Source organism: Rhinolophus sinicus, unplaced genomic scaffold (genome assembly GCF_057876585.1).
Source record: "Rhinolophus sinicus isolate RSI-liver-muscle unplaced genomic scaffold, RSI-T2T HiC_scaffold_22, whole genome shotgun sequence".
Classification (NCBI taxonomy): Eukaryota; Metazoa; Chordata; class Mammalia; order Chiroptera; family Rhinolophidae; genus Rhinolophus; species Rhinolophus sinicus.
Window position 1 is genome coordinate 5,895,614 of NW_028290712.1, and position 12,334 is coordinate 5,907,947.

A 12,334-nucleotide genomic window follows, 5' to 3' on the forward strand; every position below is an offset into this window, starting at 1 on the left:
GGACAGAGAATCTTTCAAGACTTCCCTTCTTTGTTACGTCACTTGCTAAGCAGTGGCAGACAGTGTCTTCCATGGAGAAATGCTGTATTTTGATAAACAAAATATGGCAAACTACAGTATATACTGAGCCAACTACTGTGCCCACAGGGAAAAAAAAACAGTGGACGTTCCTTTCTTTGTTTGGTAATTCCTAAGGAACCTGACCTCTGCTCAGTTACATCCAACCCTCTGAAATCAGCCGATTGATAGGCAAGCCTTGGGGAATTCAGATGGCAGACCCATGGAGACCCTCCTGCAGGTGAGAACTGACCAGGGACCACACAAATGTGTATCCTTCCCCTCTGGGAACCAAAACTCCCTTGACACTACTCAGCAAATGATGACGACAACTTGCTAGGTATGATAAGTAATTAATGTTGAAAATAAACCTGAGAATCTAGAAAACCCGATCGGCTTCTATCTGGAGCTCACATTCATATGGTAAACCTCTTTTGTGGGGCACTTTTTAGAACTAGTGCTAACACCAGCAACATATCTGTTCTAGCTCCTCTTTGAAGTGGTAAGGCAATTCCTGGCAAATCATTAAAGCTGGGCCAAAGGGCCTCAGTAGTATGAGAAAGATTGCTCTACAGGGTACAGAGAATGTTGAAATCACACTCAGGGCTCAAAGTGGAAGGAATGTCCTGGATAAGTCTCTTGGAAACAAATGGTCCAAGGTACTTCTGTGGCTGCGGCCTCCTGGAGAAGGGATGATGATGTCACAGTAGTCTTTTTGTAACACATGAGGAAACTGATATTTCATTGGCCAGGCAGCTTCTGGACACAATTACAGCTCCAAATCTGGGCAGACAACACACAGTGAGTCTGTGAAGAGAGCGACTTCTGTGGATCTGTTCTGCCTGTTCCTTCCTCCTGATGCCCTCAGCGTCAGACCCAGCTGAGCAGTTTCATGTTGACAGACACTCCTGAGAAATCAAGGTTCTGGCACCTTCATCTCTGACTTTTAGGACGGTGAGAAATAAACTTCTGTTATTGAAGCCACAAAGTCTACAATATTTTGCTATGAAAACTGGACACTTTATCAGTCAGGGAGGGAAAATTGAAAGCACAAATGAGATAATAATCTACTCCTTCAAGAATGCTGTCAACAAAAAATGAGAAAAGATCACAACTGCGTTGACAATGCCATGTGGAATAACTGGTACCCTACATGTCTCTGCTGGATACATAGAATGATATAGCTACGTGGAAAACAGTTCACTATTTGTCTAGTTTTTTGAGAATGAAAATATCACGTGACCATATATATATATATATATATATATATATATATATATATATCGTAGTATTTAAAACGGATGCCCAGAAACTCCTAATAAGAATTCAGAACTGCACTGTAGATAATGGCAAAAATGGAGAAACACAATATCAGGTCAACTGATGAAAGCATTAGTAAAGTTGGTATATGTATAAAATGAAACAAGATACAGTCATAATTGTGACAGAAGTACTAATCCTGGTTACAGCAAGAACGTGTCTTGATAAATTGGCAAGAGAAAGAAGGTAGCATCCCAAATCCACATACTCTATATCTCCAATAAGATAACAGAGCGACAATGTCAAATTCATAAGGAGAGAAGGCAGGTCATTGTTTGCATTGGTGCAACGTGTACGGCAGAGTGGATGGGAAGTGAAGGTTGCATGGCTTGTGTTTCTATCGATTGCTTGTAATCAGACAAATGGTATTAGACATCAAGGATTGAGGAAAGCACAATGATCTTGGCATATTACAAAACTGAATTGTATTTTTTAAAGGTTCCAATGGCAAACTGGTTGTTGAATTTTACCAAAACAATATAAGGGCTATTCCCAGTAGGGCACCTCTCATGAATCACAAGTACTCTAATGTTGTGATGGCCCTACCTCCTGGACCATTTTGGGCAACATGAGAAAGCTCCTCATTGCTAAAAACAAACACTGCCAGTGAAGTTTAGGTTCCAATGGGAGATTGTCCTTGCTAGACATAAGTGTGGTGGTGTATATTTGCCTGATGGAGTAGATTACCATTTTACAGAGAACACTGATTTTCTAAAGGAGTTTTCACAGATTTCATTTACTGTGAATTGAAAGGGAGAGAATCATTACACTTTGAAAGAAGTCTCTGAAACAAAATATGATGGGTCTCGTCACCTGTGAGCATAGGTATTTCCTTCGAATGGAAAGGAAGGATTTGTCAGAGAGCAAGGGCCACAGCTGTGATCTCTTCTGATTCAAGCCTGGGCTATCTTGAAGGACCTGGAGTCTAAATCAAGCTAAAACTCGGACTGCTGCAGATCTGCTGTGCCTCTCCATTTCTCTTCAATGTTACTGAAGGCTACCTATGGCATGCCTAGCTGTCTCATCTTTTACATTTGCACATGATGTGTGTTTTTTTTAATACTCTGATCTTCATAGTTGAGGAATCATTTGCAATTTTTACTCTTTTGCTCATAGAGTCTGAACATTTTGCATGAGGGACTCCATGTGTGGTCAGAGAATCTATCCTGATGTCCAGTTCTTTGTTACATCACATGCTAAGGGGTGGAAGAGAGTGTCTTCCCCTGGAGAAATTGGGTGCATTTGACAAGTAGTATATGGAGAACTGCAGTATATACTTATCCAGCTCGTGAGCCAACACAGAATAAAAATTGACCTTCCTTTCTTTCTTTGGTAATTCCTGGCGAACCTGACTTCCACTGAATTATATCCAACCCTCTGAAGTCAGCCGCTTTATAGGCGTGCATGGGGAAATCAGATGGCAGACCCATGGAGTCCATCTTGCCTGTCAGGACTGACAGGGTACCATACAAATATGTATCCTAACTCTCCATTTACCAACACTCCCTTGACACTTCTCAGATAATTATGAGGACAATTGAGAAAATGATGACCTGACTTGCTAGGTATGATAAGTGGTTCTTGTTGAAAATCACCATCAAAGACTTGAAGACCCAATCTGCTTGTATCTAGAGCTCATATTCTTTTGAAAACACTCTCTGATAGGGTACTTTTTGGAGCCAATGTTCACACCAATTGCATGTCAGTTCTTGCTCCTCTTTGAAGTGGCAAGGTGATTCCTGGCAAGTCATTATGTCTGCGGTCAAGGGCCTCTATAGTATGAGAAAGATAGCTCTATGGAGCACAGAGAATGGATAAATGACACACAGGGTTCAAAGTGGAAAGACTGTCCTGGATAATTCTCTGGGCAGCAAATGATCCAATGCACCTCTGTGGCTGCGGGGTCCCACAGAACGGATGATGTCACAGTTGTCTTTTTGTGACATCTGATGTTACTAATATGTGATTGGCCAGCAAACTGCTGGATATGGGTTAACATTCCAGTGCTGTGGAGACATCAGAGTGTGAGTCTGTGAGAAGAGTAACTTCTGTGGCTCTGCTCGGGCTGTTCCTTCCTCCTGACACCTTCAGTGACAGAACCTGCTGAGCATTTTCCTGTTGACAGACCCTTCTGAGAAAGCAATGTTCTGACACCTTCATCTTGGACTTTCTGGATGGGGAGAAATACACATCTGTTTTTCAAGCCACACAGTCTATAACATTTTGTTATGAAAATTGGACAATTTATCAGTCGGGAAGGGAAAATCGAAAGCACCATGAAAGAATATGCTACTTCTTCAACAATGTTGTGATCAACCAAAGAGAGAGTTCACATGTGCATTGACAATGCAATGTGTAAGAACTAAGATGCTCACATGTCTCTGGTGGATACATAGGATGATATAGCCAACGTGAAAAACAGTTCAATGTTTGTCCAGTATGTTGAGAATGAAAATATCACATGACCATTGATATATACATAACAATGTTTGAACCGGTGACCAAAGAAACAGAATTCAGAACTGCACTGTAGATAATGGCGAAAATGTAGAGACACAGTATCAGGTCAACTGGTGAATGCGTAAACAAAGCTGCTATATGTATAAAATGAAACAAGACACAGTCATACAGGTGACAGAAGTCCTGGTACTGGACACAGCAAGAATGTTTCTTGAGAAATTGCCAGGAGAAAGAAGCTAGCATCCCAAGGCCACATATGCTGACTCTCCGTTAAGATAACAGACAGGCAATGTCAAATTCATAGGGAAATAAGTCATTTCAGTGTTCCCCAGGGTGCAAGGTGTTGGGCAGCATGGATGGGAAGTGAAAGTTGCATGGCTTGGATACTTGTAATCAGAAAAATTGTATTAGACAGCAAGGATTAAGGAAAGAATAATGCTGTTGGCATATTACAAAACTGAATTGTGTTTTTTAAAGATTCCAAACGCAAACTGGTTGTGTGAATTTTACCAAAGATTTGTAAGATCTCTTCCATAGGGCACCTCTCATAAACCACAAGACCTCTTATGTTGTGATCGCCCTGCCTCCTACACCATTTTGGGCTCCAGGAGAAAGCTCCTCATTCTAAAAACAAACACTGCCAGTGAAATTTTGGTACAAATTGGAGAAGTGCCCTTGCTAGAATTAAGTTTGGTGATGGATATTTGCCTGAAGGAGTAGATTACCATTTTAAAGAGAGAGAATTGATTTTGTAAAAGAGTTTTCACATTATTCATTCACTGCGAATTGAAAGGGAGAGAATCATTACACATTGAAAGAAGTGTCTGAAAGATAACATGATGGGCATCCTCACCCATGAGCATAAATAATTATTTCCAGTGGAAAGGAAGGATTGGTAAGAGAGCTGGGACAATGACTCTGGTTTCTTGCAGGAGTCAAGCTTGGATTATCCTGAAGGACCTAGACTCTAAATCAGGCTACAACTCGGATTGCAACAGACGTGCTGTGCCTCTGCGATTCACTTCCATGTTAGTGAGGACTTCCTATGGCATGCATATCTGTTTCATCTTTTACATTTTGCACATGTTATGTGCATTTATTTAATACTCTGATCTTCATAATTGAGGAAACATTCCAAATTTTCACACTTTTACTCATAAAGTCTGTACACTTTGCATGTGGAAATCCATGTGTGGTTAGAGAATATATCGTGATTTCCAATTCTTTGTTATGTATCCTCCTAATGGTAGCAGAGAGGATCTTCACCAGAGAAATTCAGTGTTTGACAAGTAGAATATGGAGAACAACAGTATATGCTGAGCCAGCTACTGAGCCCTCATACAAAGAAGCTGGACCTTCCTGTCATTCTTTGGTAAATCCTGGATAACCTGAACTCTACTGAATTACAACTAACCATCTCAAGTCACTTGGATGATAGGCACATATTGGGATATACAGATTGCTGACCCATGGAGCCCATAATGGCTATCAGAACTAACAGAGCACCATACAAATGTGTGTCTTTCCTTTCCATGTACCAACACTCCCTTGACACTACTCAGGAAATGATGAGGACAATCAAGAACGTGATGCACATCTGTGTGATGTCACAGGGATAGTGGATGGGGGGGCGGTTCACACAGTGTGAAGGATATAAATGATAAATGTCTAAGTATTGCTTTGTCTAATGCACCAGAAACTAATAAAATTGTATTTATAAAAAAGAACCTGATGCACAAAGTTGCTTCATATGATAAGTGGTTCTTGTTGAAAATCACCATCAGAGACTAGACTTTATCTGCTTCTATCTGGAGCTCACATTCATCTGGTAAACTCTTTGATGGGGCACATTTTGGAGCCAGCACTCAGACCAACTGCATGTCACTTCTTGATACTCTTTGAAGTAGCAAGGATAATTCCAGGCAAGTCACTATTCTTGGCCCAAGGGCCTCTGTTGTATGGGAAAGATGGTTCTACAGAGCACAGAGTATGGTGAAGTCACACTCAGGGCTCAAAGTGGAAGGAGTGTCCTGGACAAGTCCTTGGGCAGCAAATGGTCCCAGACAACCGTGGCTGTGGCCTCTTGGAGTGGGGATGATGATGTCAGAGTTGTCTTTAGTGACACTTGAGGATACTGATATGTGATTGGCCATCAGGCTGCTGGGAACAGATTCCAGCTCCAGTGCTGGGCAGACAACAGTGTGAATTTGTGAGTCGAGGGATTTCTGTGGCTCTGCTCATGCTGTCTTTCCTCATGATGCCCTCAGCATCAGACGCTGCTGAGCAGTTTCCTGTTGAGAGAAATTCCTGATAAATCAACGTTCTGGCACTTTCCTCTTGGACTTTCAGGATGGTGAGAAATACATTTCTGTTATTGAAGCCACACAGTGTATAACATTTCGCCTTGAAAAACGGACATTTTATTAGTCAGGGATTGAAAATCAAAAGCAGAATGAGATGATATGTTACTCCTTCAAGAATGCTGTGATCAACCAAAAAGAAAAGATCACATGTGCATTGACAATGTGTAGTGGAAGAACTGGAATGCTCACATGTCTCTGCTGGATACATAGAATGATATAGCTACAGTGGAAAACAGTTCGCTATTTCTCCAGGATGTTAAGAAGGAGAATATCACATGACCACTGATATTTACACATAATTATTTAAAACGGATGCCCAGATACTTGTAAACAGAATTAAGAACTGCACTGTAGATAATGGCAAAAATGTAGAAACACAAATCATGTCAACTGATGACTGCATTAGGGATGATGATATATGTATTAAATGAAACTAGATAGAGTCATGAAAGTGACAGAAATCCTGATGCATGCCTCAGAAAGAAGCTACCTTCAATATTTTTCAAGAAAAAAAAACTAGCACCCCAAGGCTACTTACAATTCTCTTGATTAAGATAACAGAATGACAGTATCAAATTCATAGGGAAGATTTTCTGGAAAAATGGCGGTATGAGGTGAGCCTCTGTAAAGCTCCCCTGGAATATACAAAGAATCGAACAACAAAAACTCCACAAAGGACTCCCTGAACAGCAGACAAGCAGGACGAAGAGGCCCACTACCGACTGAGATCACCTACAGGTGGGAGATTCGCGCGAGTGGGGGGAGGAGGAAATGGAGAAGTGCATGGAGACGGAGCTGCGAGGGTGCAGGATGCAGACCTAGCTCAGTGCGCCGAGCCCGCAGCTTCCCGGAACTACCGCAGCTGTGGGAAAGGGAAGAACTCGGACTGCTAGGGCTCCGCCAGGGCTCCACAGGGCTGAGGGGACAGCATATAACACAGCTGAACCCAACACTCACGGCAGAGACCTCGGAGAAAAGACTGAGGGAAAAAGGCTGAAAACGGTGGTTTAAGCCCTCAATGCCGAGCAGAGAACGGAGCCTTAGGCACTGAGACTAGCTGCCCCCTCCCTCCCCTCCCAGAGCTCACCCCGCTCCCACCTGCCCGGTGCTGGAAGTGAAACATTAGCAGTGTGTCATGCGGGAGACCCTGCTCACTGCACCATTTGTCGTGCGGGAGACCCTGCTCACTGCGCCATTTGTCGTGCATGGCGGCCTTCTCGCCGCGTCATCTTTCAGGCGGGGCAGACTGCGGGGTCTCTGCTCCCGCTCCCCACACAAGAACACAGGATATGGTGAGGCCAAAAAGGAACACCCACGGAGCCATAGGTAGGGGAGCCATACCACTGTGTTCTCACTGGAGGTTGGGCCCACCAGACGCGTGACCTGCCGTCCACCTTTCCTCCAACTGACCGACCGACGACTCTCCTCCACTCTCTCGACTCTGTTCCTCTCTCTCAGCTCTCCTCTTCCGCTCTCCTCGGCCCACCTCTTCCGCCCTCTTCGGCTCTGCTCGGCAATCTTCGGCAATCCTCCGCAATCCTTCGTAGCCGCAGCAGTTATACCAGCGGCCAATCGGCTAACCAGCCACAGCCAACGGCCAATCAGCCACAGCCGACGGCCATTCACCACCCGAGCCAGTACCCTTCGACGTGAGGCCGAGAGCCTGTAAACTACTTTTTGGGACTCTGTCCCCACACTCCACCCCTACAGGGTCTCGCCTCACAATATGTGCCTTTTTCAATTCCAATATTGTACGACCAATCTCCTCCTGTCCTCCTGGCAAGCGTTACTGTCGCACTGTAACCACACGCCAGGGCTGTGGCAACACTTGAGGAGGGTGGTGAGCATGCCCGCGTGTCACCGCTTTCACCACCCAGATCCGGAGACGGTACTCTCCTACCGACTTCTGTAAGCTGAGGCCATGTAGCACATCCACCCCAAAATATATTCCGGAATCGGGGAGACATAAACCTTGTAGGTACGAGGAGGAAGCCTTCCTATACCCAGTGGTAAGGAAATGGCTTTCACAGTCACAATTTTTCCCCCATAGCCATTAATGCAGACTGCTGGTCCAGGGAACAGTTCTGGATTCCCAAAACAAGACTGCAGTCGGTGCCAGTGTCAACTAGAGCCAAAACCCTCTGTACATTCGAAGGGGACCAATGTATGGACAGTTCCACGTGGGGCCTCTGGTCCCAGCTCGTCCCCTCTGACCGGGTACCTTGGCCCCACCCCTAATCAAGCTGCAAGGGGTCAGCCTCAAGCGGCTGCATGAAGTCCTGGAGGGACACGGGTTGCGCTTTGCCAGACTCCTCCTTTATGTTTCTCTGGAATTGTTGTTCCGGACGAAACTGTTTCCAAAGTTCAAGCAGGAGTGCATTGGGTTGTCGGTCTATTTTCTTCCTATCGACCCCTGCTGCCACGAGATCACGCCACATCTGTGCCCGTGTTACTCTCTGAGGCCCGCGACCTCGCCCCTTTACCTTTGGTTTGGGCTTCCAGGTCTCAACTGTGCGGACCTCCTGTCTTAACTTCCTTCGCCTCTGGCTTTCAACATCCCCTAGGGTGGCCATGGCAGTTGTAACTTCATGGATCCATCGCCCTACATACGGTGTAAGAATAGCAACCAAGGATCCAAAAGCCCTTGCAGGTGCAGTATCCAAAACCAGATCTCTCATGCTGGCAGTAAAAAGCTCGTCATCTGGGCCCTGCATGTTGAGGTTAAAAATAGCATGTCTCATACCCATTTCACGGATTATTTGCGTAAGTTCTGTATATGACTGCCATTGACTCACAGTGTCTGGCAGCTCGCCAGCCTGTTCCCATACTGTGCGTACCGCAGCAGTGAGCCACTGCATTAGAGAATGGTTGCCTTGGTTGTTGGCCAACCTATGGCAGTTTTGTAACCTTTGTCGCAGGGACGGATGTGCTGTCATGAAGGCTAGCTTTTCCATTTCTCCTGGGGAGCAGAGAATGCTGTCTGCTCCCTCATCCCATAAACGTAATAGCCAATCCGAGACTGGCTCTCCAGGGCACTGTCTGTACTGTCTCCCCAGCTCCTGCAACTCAGTGGGAGTGTATGGGGTGTAGGTTGTGAACTCAGTCACAACTGGGTTGCCGGCAGCAACGCCCCCGGGGCCCAAAGGTTGCTCACATTTTACCCTTTGCTTAAAGATTGGCTGGGCTTGGGGGTTGGGAGCTACATTGTCTCCACTTGCTTCCTCCACCTCTGCCTCAGAGGCTCCACCTTGGGGCCCCTGTTCTAACAGGCGGACCCGGGCTTCCAGCGCTTCCAATCGGGACACCCGGTTCGGCATCTGGGCCACTTCATTAAGCCCATTTTCTGTGTTGAGACTCAAGGCCTTGAGGAACATCTAGCCCACGCAGCCAGCTGTAGCCTTCTCCTCGTCGGGCAACCGCTCAGCCAGAGCCTGCAGGGCCCTCTCCACACTGGCTGGAGAGCCGTCGATGTCCTCCCACCCCTCCTTGGGGGTCCAACTCCTGAGAACAGTGGTCACCGAACACCATATACTGTGTGGGGTCTATACATCCTCCTGCCCAGAGTCAGACACCATTCCTACCTGGTGGGAATCTTGCTCACCGTGCCAGGTGTCTGAGTGGGTGGAGGCCTCCTTGTAAGCTGTCCACCACCCTCGGATCTTAAGACCGCAGCAGATCAACAAAAGGAGGACAACGCCTTCTATGGCCAAGAAGGTGGTGTGCCAGCTGGAGGCTCGAGTCTCCCAGGCAGACTGCGTCTCCGTTCCCGGTGTCGCTCCTCATGGGCCTCCTGAGACTGCATTTTCACACATACAAACTGCTCCACCAGGCTTCGGAGAGTTTTGGCCGGCGCCATACCCTGCTCGCTGCGCCATTTGTCGTGCGGAGACCCTGCTCACTGCGCCATTTGTCGTGCATGGAGGCCTTCTCGCCACGCCATCTATCAGGCGGGGCGGCCTGCGGGGTCTCTGCTCCCGCTCCCCACACAAGAACACAGGATATGCGGAGGCCGAAAAGGAACACCCACGGAGCCATAGGTAGGGGAGCCACATCACCACGGTCTCACTGGAGGCTGGGTTCACCGGACCCGTGACCTGCCGTCCGCCTTTCCTCAACCGACCGACCGACAACTCTCCTCCACTCTCTCGACTCTATTCCTCTCTCTCGGCTCTCCTCTTCCGCTCTCCTCGGCCCACCTCTTCCGCCCTCTTCGGCTCTGCTCGGCAATCTTCGGCAATCCTCCGCAACCTTTGTAGCCGCAGCAGTTATACCAGCGACCAATCGGCTAACCGGCCACAGCCAACGGCCAATCAGCCACAGCAGATGGCCATTCACCACCCGAGCCAGTACCCTTCTACGTGAGGCAGAGAGACTGTAACTACTTTTTGGGGCTCTGTCCCCACAGTGTCAGATCAAAACAACAGAAAATTTGCTATATTTGAGAACTGTGGCCCACAGACACAAATTCACAGCCCAACTAGTTCCGGCAAAGGGGAGATAGCTGTGGAAGCAGGACCGGCTGTGGTGGTGGTCACTGCCATTGCTCTGGGCCACCTCTCACAGCTCACCCAACCCCTGGCCCCACCTATCTGGGTGGATCCCTGCAGGAGTGAACAGAACTGCTGAAACATACAGGCTCTGAATCAAGAGCTGGAAGAGATTTGGAACAACAAAAGCTCTCCGCATACCCACCGGGACACTGCGCCCTGTGACCTAGATGAACTATTAACAGAGGAGAAACCCGTCTCCCAGGGAATGCCCCTATTGCGAGAGAAGCTAGAGTAGTGCAGAGAAAAAATAGCACTACATTGTGAGAGAGAAAAAAAAGGCTGCAGTCGGAGAAAAAGTAAAACATTCTACCAACAAGTACTGGAAAACAAAAGAAGACCGCTTCCTATCAACTTGCTGCAGAAGTCACTCCTGTAGCTGTCTAGGAAGAGAAATAATAAACCAGTAATCACTATGAATAATCAAGGCAACAAATAGCTCAGAAAGAAAGTGAAAAATCTCCAGAAAAGGCACTTAAAGATACAGAAATATGTGACTTAAATGACAGATAATTCAAGATTGCAGTTCTGAAAAAACTCAACGAGATGCAAGAAAACACAGATAGGCAGTTAAATGAACTCAGAGACTCAATCAAAGAACAGAATGAGCATTTAACAAAATAGATTGAAATTTTAAAAAAGAACCAAATAGAATTTCTGGAGATTAAGAACTAAATAGAAGAAACTAAGAATGAAATAAGCAGCTTAGGTAGTAGAGTTGACCAGATGGAGGAAAGAATCAGTGACATCGAAGATAGAAACCTGGAAATGACACAGATAGAAGAAGAAAGAGACTTGAGACTTAAAAGAAATGAAAGAACTCTACAAGAACTTTCTGACTCCATCAGAAAGAGCAATATAAGAATAATGGGCATACCAGAAGGAGAAGAAAGAGAGAAGGGAACAGAGAATATATTCAAACAAATTGTCGATGAGAACTTCCCAAATTTGTGGACAGAACTGGACCCTCGAATCCAAGAAGCAAATAGAACACTTAGTTACCTCAATCCCAACAGGCTTTCACGAAGGCACATTGTATTGAAGCTGTCTAAAATCAACGACAAAGAAAGAATCCTCAAGGCAGCCAGGAAAAAGAAGTTGGTAACTTACAAAGGAAAGCCCATTAGATTATCATCAGCTTTTTCAGCAGAAACTCGACAAGCCAGGAGGGAGTGGAACCAAATATTCAAACTATTGAAAGAGAGAAATCATGAGCCAGGAATAATATATCCAGAAAAGATAAACCTTTAGATATGAAGTAGGAATAAAGACCTTTCCAGACATACAGAAGCTGAGGGAATTTTCTAATACACGACCTGCACTACAAGAAATACTAAAGGAGGCTATTCGACCACCAACAACAGGGACAATTTGTGGCAATCAAAACTCCAAAAGGGGAGAGTAAAGGCCTGAATCGGAATATGGGAATGGAGAAAGAAAGCGTGCTGAAGATAATGGAATACTCTAAATATCAAACTTTCTTTTATATAAACTTAAGGGTAACCACTCAAAAAAAGAAATCCAGAACTGAAATATATACTGAAAACAAACAAACAAAAAAAAAAAACAGAGGGAAACATCATAGAA